Source organism: Cygnus atratus, chromosome 2 (assembly GCF_013377495.2).
Source record: "Cygnus atratus isolate AKBS03 ecotype Queensland, Australia chromosome 2, CAtr_DNAZoo_HiC_assembly, whole genome shotgun sequence".
NCBI lineage: Eukaryota > Metazoa > Chordata > Aves > Anseriformes > Anatidae > Cygnus > Cygnus atratus.
In genome coordinates, this window is record NC_066363.1 from 107,504,125 (window position 1) to 107,513,799 (window position 9,675).

A 9,675-nucleotide genomic window follows, 5' to 3' on the forward strand; every position below is an offset into this window, starting at 1 on the left:
CAGTGCAGGCTCAGAGGAAACAAAAGGAGCCTGCTGGAGGTGCTACGAAGGCACAGTTGTTTGGTTACAACTTAACCTCTTGCAATCAGAAGACAACAGAAGGACACACAGCGTTGAGGTTAATACAGAAAACACTGGCATTAAGCTGGTCATGCTTCAGCAGAGTTCTGAAGTCTGCACCACTATTAGGCAAGCAGAAGACTGAAAGGAAGGTAATAAGAGAAAGCACTGAGAGACTCAAGAAACTGATAACAAAGGACCTCATATTTTAGAGAATACACATTTTTCAATTTCCCTCTCTTGGAGCTAGAGAGTATAAGAAAGAAATAAGTGTTTGGTTTGTCATAGACTGGTATTTCAGGGACCCAGCAATCCGCTCTGCATATATCTGAAGCACTGGAGGATTTTGCTTTGTCCTAACCACTCAGCTCCAGATTCTGCCTCTCATTCATTATTGTAGCGATGTTGATGGTTGTTTACTGCATATCCACGGTATACTGGAGACAAAGCTCACCCTGGCCCTTTACCTGATTGTCTCTGACCAAATCACTGCTTAGCAAAACTCTTTTGTTTCTCTCACTGTGGGTCATTAGCAAATGCATTCCCGGGGCTTTTCAACTCCAGATGGTTAGTAATGGAAAAAATTAGCCTCAGCCCTGAGATGCCTTTTTTATGACAGCTTTGACAAAAGCAATGACTTTCCACAAGAAGTCTCTACAAGGTGCTCTGAGTCAATAAACTTTTTGTTAGAAAACTGCTAACCAGAGCTGCCTAAGAAATAGAGATGTCTTTATGTTGCCTTTCTAGTCTTTTCTCCCATCCTTCTACATATGTATTGCAACACACTTTGTGTATGCATCAGCAAGATTTTTCCTTAGGTTCCCTGCCTTAGTCAAGGCATTTGTAGGAATGTGTTCATCTGGTGGATTTATATTCGGTGCATCCAACCCTTCAGCAGACAGTCCTATGTGTTGGCTCATCTGAACCTTGCATACCACATAGAGTTGTTATTTTCTAAATAGAGTAACTTGTTTGGGAAGAAAAAAAAGAAGAAAAAAAAACAGCAACAACAAAAAAACTGGGGCAAAAAGATATGTTTTCCCTTCAATCTCTTTGTCAATGGCTGAGCTTGGTAATGGAAGCATTTGCTCACTCCTGTCCCCAAAATCAAGCTTCAGGCATAAAAAACATGAAAAGATTGAAAAGTTAAAAGCAACTGAAAACCTGGATCTGATAATAGCCGATTTTCAGTGTAGATGTCACTGCTGGTAATAAGTTAATCCTTTGTAAACACTCCCACACCTCCCCATAATGTACATAAATGAATACCACATATAGGAGATAATCACAAATGTAGTAACCATGGCAGTTTTATTAGTGCTAATGATACTACTTTATACGCTCACAAAACATATGGCAAGCAGGTTAATACTTTTAAATTGGCTGAATCTCTCTTGTTTGACAGTGCCCTGAATTTCCAGAAGGATTTATTACATTTTGGTCTTCCACCTCCAAGGCAAGCACTTAGAAGTACCCTGGAGGGGCTCAGTGTTCAGCAGCAGATCAGCATTTCTAAGGGCAGCTCCTCTAAGGTAACTCGCTTCACAGAAGTCAATGCATAACACATACACGGGGCTGCCAATAGCCTAGGAACTTCTGTGGTACTATTCAGCTGAAACCGGGAGAAAGGATGCATTTAAGGAGACACAATACATTTCTCTGGTTGACTTGGCATAACCTGATGCGATTTTCCTTTCAATTTGCCACAGTCCCAGATGTAAATCAAAGAGAGCAGTAACACATGTATCTGCAGCAGCTGTAACAGTAAACTTGCTGGGATGCTGCTGGGTTGGTTTTTGTCATTGTTGCTGGTAGCGTGTTTGTTTTTTTTTTTTTTTTTTTCTTCTTTTGTTTTGCTATTGTTTTTTGTTTTCTGTTTTAAATGTGCTACTTTTGTTATGACTTCAGGATAGTGACATCTTTGACTTCATTTTTAATAGGGTTTATTTTGACCTGATGATGTGCTGCTCTTACAGTCTGACAGATCTGCATTTACTGGAAGAACAATATTTTTTCCCTGTGCCTCATGGCAGACAGGGCTCCTTGTAAACTGAGGGCAAGTCAAAAAAGACAGTAGGATTTGGGAGGTCATAAAAACTTGTTGCTGCGTGCCAGCTTTTTATTGCTAGCATTCCTGATGCTCAAGGCCCTCTGGCTGTGCTGCCCACACTCAGTTGAAAGGTACAGTGGAAAGTCTAATCTTTTGGTCTAAAATAGTATCCATTTTTTCCATTGTGAAAGCCATCTGGAAGACTAAAACCTTCAAATACCACACTTCACTAGGGTTAAGTAAGCATCACTCTGCTTTGAAATATCACATTGCAAAATCCCCATAAATGAGGGGAGGACAGGAGACGGAAGTTTTCTCTCTTTTGCGTTGCGAAAAGCCATGGCTACAGGATGTTCCTGCTCCAGAGATGTCTGCTAGGATGAGGCAGCTGCTGAGGGCTCTAAGGCAGTCACAGTCTGCAACCAGCACTGAAGAGCCATCACTGGAAGTCCTTACCTAGAAATCTTGTTGGCTTTGCCGAATCAGCAAGAATCTCAAATCTGCTCCTGCAAACAAAACAACACAAAAATTTAAATTATTTATGCCCACAAACTGGGCGGGGGGGGGGGGGGGGGGAGGGGGTTGGAGAGAGAAAAAAGAGGGAAAATAAAGCCTTGTATACTGTCCTGGCACACTCAGTATGATCAGAGCACAAAGCATGCAGCATGCACTAAGCAATTCTGTTGTTCTTTTGGGTACCTGAATGACTGAGAGCATCCTCCTCCTCAGCAATCTCCCTCTTAAATGTTCAGCAAACAAGGGTTTTCATTGTGTCTAATGGTATATGATTTCTCACACCTTTTAACTCTCCCATGGTGAAACTAGGGACAACCTCTAGAGACAGCAGCAAGTGTTTTTGAAATGCGGGTGATAAAGATGCTGAAGTCTGCAGATGTAAATGGTTTTGAATAAAGGAAACTGAGAACAAAAACAGTATCAGATGCAGATACTTCTGAAGTTCTACAATTCTTATCCTTTGTGGGGGAGAAGAAGGCAGAGAGAAAGTTTATATTGCACAAAATCAGAAGAAAGCTTTAGGCTTTTGATTTAAAAAAGTAAACCTTATTATTATTATATAGTTAAGAGCTGAAAATAATAGCTTGCAGGAAGCCTTTTTCCCCTACAGAATAAGAAAAACCTGGAAAAAAAAAAAAAACACAACAAAAAACTGAACTTAGAGTCCCTCTGCATCCAAAATCTGAAGATTTGAATTCAGTAGTAAGACTAAGTGGAAAGCAGGTTTGCACTAAGCAGAGAAATGAATCATTTTACATTTCTGTGTATGACAGCAATTGCAAGAGGCAAAAAACATGGGGAGAGAAAGACAATGAAGGAGTGTGCAAGTGTAAGCACATATACATGTATGTGCACGTGTGCGTGTGTTTGCGGAGTGGATTAGGAATATATAAAAAATGCAATACACAGTTGACTCTGCTGCTGTCATCTTGATCGATAAGGTAGCTGGACAGGAGTTGTGAGATGTTATGTGAAAATGTTTCCTCTGGAAACATTTTAGCTGTCTTACTGAATGCCTTTCCATCCACAAATACCTCATTTTCCATTTCAGTGAGAAGGAATTTTTTTGCTTATTTTCTTGGAAAGCACTGAAATGTACTTAGGCATGCACTGTTTATTCAAGACTTAGAACTTGAAGAAATAATTACTACCTCATTCAGTAGCATTACCACTACTACCATTACTACCACGTTTCTGCTAAACATGTTTTGGTCAAACGTGATGAGGACCTGAGTTTGCTTTTTTATAATCATAAAGATGGCAGAAAAAATTTCATGATTTTCTTGCTATGGCTGTAGAGGTGAAACAACAACAGCAAAAAGACAAAAACAAAACTAAGAACTAAGAAAGAAGAGCCCACAGAAATTCAGATTTTGCTGCATTGCGTTGGCATGTAAGTCTAATTGAAGTAAACTGGCAGTACTGGAGTGGATACCATTTAACGTGTCCTGAATGATGTCCATCACTGTCCTGAATGATGGGCACTATCAGCAAGCTCACACCTACAGCTAAATTAAGGAGAGGCTTCAGTGTGCTGAAAGGTACAGCTGCCACTCACATGAAGCTCCACTAGCAGGAGAACCCAGATGATTTACAAAATTCAAAAGCAAATGCAAATTCCTGCCCCAGAGGTGGGGTAATCCTATGCTGTAGCACAGGCTAGGGCCAGGCTGAGAGGCAGCTCTGCAGAAAAGGCCTTGATGCTCTGGTGAACAGCAAACAGCTCACGAGCCAGCAGTGCGTGCTTTCAGCAATGGAAGCTGATCTCATGTAGGGCTGCTTTAGCACAAGAGCAGCCAGCAGGCTGGGGAACATGATCGTTCCCCTCTACATGGCACTGGAGAGGCTGCACCTGAAGTACTGTGCTCAGTTTAAGGCCACCCCATCCCAGAGAGATAAAGACGAGCTGGGCCGAGTTCAGTGGATGGCCATCAAGGTGGCTGGCAGCTGGAGCATACAGCACATGAGGAGGGGAAGCTGAGGTTGCTTTGTTCGCAGAGAAAGTCAAGGGGAGGTCTAACTGTCCTCCACTGCTGAAACAGGGCTTATAGAGAAAGGAAACCAAACCCTTCTCAGAGGCAAGTGAAAAGACAGAAACAAGTTACATTCAGAGAAATTTGGACTGGATATAAAAACATTTTTCTTTACAGCAAAAGTTCTTAAGTCCTGCAGCACATGCCAAGAAAGCTTGTGGAAACTCCATCATTGGAGATTTTAAAAGCTTGACAGGTAAGTGCCCTGAGCAGCCCTGATCTGACTTTGAAATCACTTCTGCTTTATAGCAGGAGGCTGGACTAGTTGACCTCCAAAAGTCCCATCTGATATAACCTTTCTATGTTACTATGCTTCTTTGAAATGATTTATTCACATGGGAAATTTAACTGTCTGGGATGAAAGAAAAGCCAAAGTTTACGAAATCCTATAAAACTGAGCAGAACTAATTAGAAAACAGTTTCTATATCACCACTCCAAACTCCTGATTTATATCCCTATAGCTAATTCTGCTAAGGTAAGCACTCCAAAGGACTGGTAAATAAAGATCTAGGTCCAGAAAGGAAGTTTAATTCAATGGCATGGAGCATGGCTAAGTACAGGTACTGGAAGGCAGGATATATCTACCTTTTCTTCCCTGCCAGTCTCTGGAGATTGATTAAATGCTATGTCCAAATGTAGGTTTGCATCCTGATGGTTTGTTTTGGAGCATGGAAAATTTGAGCCCTAATTCCCACCTAGTCTTTGAAATACAGTGAGGAGCTGCCTGTAGGCCCTCTGTGCCTAAGTGCGGGGATCTGAGCTCTGAGAAGAGAGGCACCTTTGACAGAAGATGCAGACACTTTGTGAGCAGAGCTGTGCCTCAAGTCTGAGGTCCTTGAGAGCAGAGAAGTGGATAGAGAACACTCACTCGTACCCCTTGCTTTTCCCAGGGTTTGCAGCCTGCCACCCTCTGAAACAGTGAGCACGGACAACCTTTCTTTCAGAAACATTTAGGCAAGGCAGAGGATCCTTATCTTGTTGTTTCTTGATTCACTAGCGTAGAGGTTAGCCAGATCTTTGTGGAAGTAGAATATGCTTCCTCAAAAGCAGCACATTCTCTCCCACCCCAAAGCCTGAAGAGCATCTCATGTCTTAGGACATGCCCTAATGGCCAGCCTACATCTTTTGAGGGAGGAAAAAGGAAAAATTCCCAACTGTGCTCTCAAAGTTCTACTACTGAGAAAACGTTTTGTTTTGTTTTGTTTTGTTTTGTTTGTTTGTTTTGAAAGGGAGAAGAATGGAGGGAGGAAAGGAGAAAAAAAGGAAAGGAGGGAGGGAAAGAGAAAGGGAGGAAATTGGGTTTGGTCTTACAGGCTTGTGCTCTGCAAATAGACTTACACTCTCCTAGTAAAGGCTGGCTCTGTGGTTCTCACCAGTTTCTGACTGGGTAATTACTAATGCAAATACACATACACACGCCAGAGAGCATTAGTGATGGGAGCAGCAATAAAAGCGACCTGGCTGTAATGAAAAAAATGTTGACAGAAAATGTCTATTAAAACACTGATAGAGGAAAATGCCTTCCAGCCTGGGAACTAGGCCTGTGAACCAGGAACATCCTTGAAAGGCACACTGAGCCTCTTTGAAGTGCAGCTGAGTACCTAAGAACCAGAGACATCCTGAATATACCACCACTGAGGGCAAAAACAAGGAATTGTAGCAGCAAATTATCTCTTGAAAGAAAATAAAATTGTCTGGAAAAGTAAAATTTTGTCCAAGAGAATAAGAAATATCATCATCTGTTGGTTGTCTTATGTGAAGCTTAGAAATTAGCAGCACCTATTGGCTGCTCTAGGAGGTGGTGTCCTCCACCCTCATGTCTCTGATATAAAAATGACTCATATTCTCATAAAATGGAGCCTTTCTCTTTCTCTGAGAACTTCCCATGCATCAATTTTTCTTTCCTACAGCATCTCCTAAACAAACTGAACCTTCGCTGAGGATGCCTGGTTGGCTCTGAACTTTGTGATGTGGATCAACTTCCGAGTGAGATCGTGTTGATTATTTTACTGGGCACACTTCTGGGGGTTGGTCTCTTCTGAGACTGGTTTTTGTTATTGACCCATTTCTGAGGCTAGTTTTCTTAATTAGACCATTTTTAGGTTGTTTGGCCCCCGCTTTTGGTTTCATGAACCTTGAACCAGTAATTTTATTAAATATATATAATCTTCATATGTACATAGCATGTCCTAAGTATAGTCTTGAAAAGTATAAACTATCATAAGTATAGTCATTCTTATAGTATTGATAAGTTTGTAATCCATAAAAAGTATATCCACTGCCATACTATTGATAAATTTGTTGGATCTATAATGCTAATCTATATTTGCTGCTATGTTACTGATTTTTTAGTATATCTAATAGCTTTCCTACTATCTCTAATTGCTGCTACTATTAATTAGAGCTATTCCCTCAATATTTACCACATAAATATATACTTTCTTCCTGGTAGTAGAGCTTATTATCTACATACATATATTCACCTTATTGATCACGGTATGATAGTGGTGATTGCTGGACATTTGTAATAAACAGAAATCTTTATAAAATGAAGTCTCTATGTCTATGTGTATTAAGGTACCCTACAAACCCACAGTTGTGGTTTCTGGATACCTGCAGGCCAGGTACCTCTTTAGGTTGAGACAACTGGATGTGTTTTATTTTAAAGGAGCACATTCACAGAAACCAGTACCACGAAGTTCAAGTACATGAGGAGCAAGTGCATGTCCAGCAACCCCATTCTTTCACGATCCAATGCACCCTCATCTTTTGTATTTACATGTGGGGCAAGAGGAGATCATTCATTTCACAGGTACTGCCAAACTTTTTGTTTAGGAATGCTTCATCAGGTGGATTCCCCAGTGCAAGGCATGAGGGAAACTGCATCTCTGATTGACCATATCAGCAATGACTGTGCTACAGAAAATGGGTTGGGAATAACAGCTCCTGATATTCCTTACTAAATATGTAGTTGAGTGTTTTTGTGTTGGTAAGCCACTGCCTTTGTTACTGAGCAGTTCAGTGTTGTGTGGTTGTCCTCTTTGTTGGCAGTGGCAGCAAAAACCAGAGCTACCTCTGTCTCTTGAAATGGGAGGTTTAGCTGTGGAAGTCTCTAGATAACTAACTCCAGTGTATTTATTTATTTATTTATTTATTTTTGTGTGTGTTGACTAAACTGTATTCTGATTCCACTTTATCTACTGGACAGCATATTTACTTGTGTAGCAAACCGTACAGAGAAATATTGTCTCTGGTACAGGACATTTGATCTGCTAATGCCCTGGGACCTCAATAATAAATTATTTCAGGCTTGTGGTGTCAAATATATGCTTCCTTTGACTACACAAATAATTCTGTGTAAACTGATTTGTCCCTTTGCAACAGCCCTCTGCAATGTTACCAAATATTCTGCATGCTTGCTAGAAATTCAGGAGTATTTATTAATCCAAGAAAACTCAGAATCCAAACTGTTAGCAATAAATGTACATGTGGTGGGCATCTCTTCCAAAAGAAGATGGTCCAAGATGGTTGCTTAAGAGATGAGAGTGAAATCCATGTAGCCTTAAATTTTCATTTTCATGAAAGCACATCCTTAGTTCCAGACTTCTGTCAAATCTGCTTATGTTCTTCACTACATGATGTACCACATCTTTTCCTTCACAGAGGTGAAGTCTTGAGCCTATCATTACGCAGAATGTGAATTGAGATAAGTAAGAATATATTTTTAAAACACACTTCTCCAATGGGCTTCAAGCTCTTTCTTTTCCCAGTTACTGTGGCAGCTTCAATCAACCTGGAAGTTCATTATTTCTTTTTCAATTTATAAAAGCTGCACTCACATTATAAAGCAGAAGATAATCCTTGTAAGTTAAGATAAATCCATAGACAGAGCTCACTTTAGTTCTAATTAGAATCTGCAAGTTTATTATGGAAAAATGTAAGTTGTATGATTTAATCTTTCATATTGCCAGCACTGAGCATATTATTTCTATATTATAACTTTGCCTTTCACATATATAGCAATATAAAAAGGATTATTAACTTAAATCCTATATTACAAACACTGATCCATACAGTGAAGTAATTACATTACAGCAGTTAAATATATAGGGGCATAGAGCTGTTCCTACTACAGTCAATAGCAATTTAGCCATTAACTTAAATGAAAGCAAGATTAGGCCTGTATTTTGAAAAAGGTAAAATGCATTTTTATAGCTACAGTTAAAGACAATGTCAAAGTAAATATAATGCATCAAATCATTCATCATGTACAATTAACACTGCTATTTAATACAAAACAAAACAAAAAAGCTTTAAAATTAATGGCATTTATATAATCAGTCAGAACATTCAGAACATCTGGACCAGGTAATACTTGCTTCAGATTGGGTTTAAACTTCAACTTGGATTTAAGACCAAATACCAATTAGCAGGGACTCTATCAGATCTCAGAGATACCAGAACTCCGCCAAGGTGCTGGGGACTTGCACCTACGAGCTCCCCATGTGCAATGACCTTGATGTGGTGGATGGGCTCTGAAAATACCAGCTGGCATTACCCAGAGCTCCCTGTCTACATAACCTAGAACACTCACTAATTCTCATTCAGAAGAAATTACATTGTGTCCTTTCTGTTCATAGAACATCTAGGGCTGAAAGGTCTCAACTTGGAAATTAAAATCTGTAGTGACTGGCTCAACACGTAAACTAATCCAGGGTGGAAGATCCCTTTCCCCTTGCTGTCGAAGCAATACCATCACACACACACACATATATTAAAAAAAAAAAAAAAAGAGAAGATGCAAGGTGAACACAAAAGAGCCCAAAAATACATGCAGAAGCACCTTCATGGTCACCTAGAAGTGACATGAAGCAAGCTAAGAAGTGTCTTACATGAGAGCTAATGGCTCTCACAGGTGCATGAAATACTTGTTCAAGATGAAATGGCCTCACCAATAATTGTTAAGGCTTTCCAGCTCTGTTTTGCCTTAGTTATGCCATGCAATCAGCTTAAAT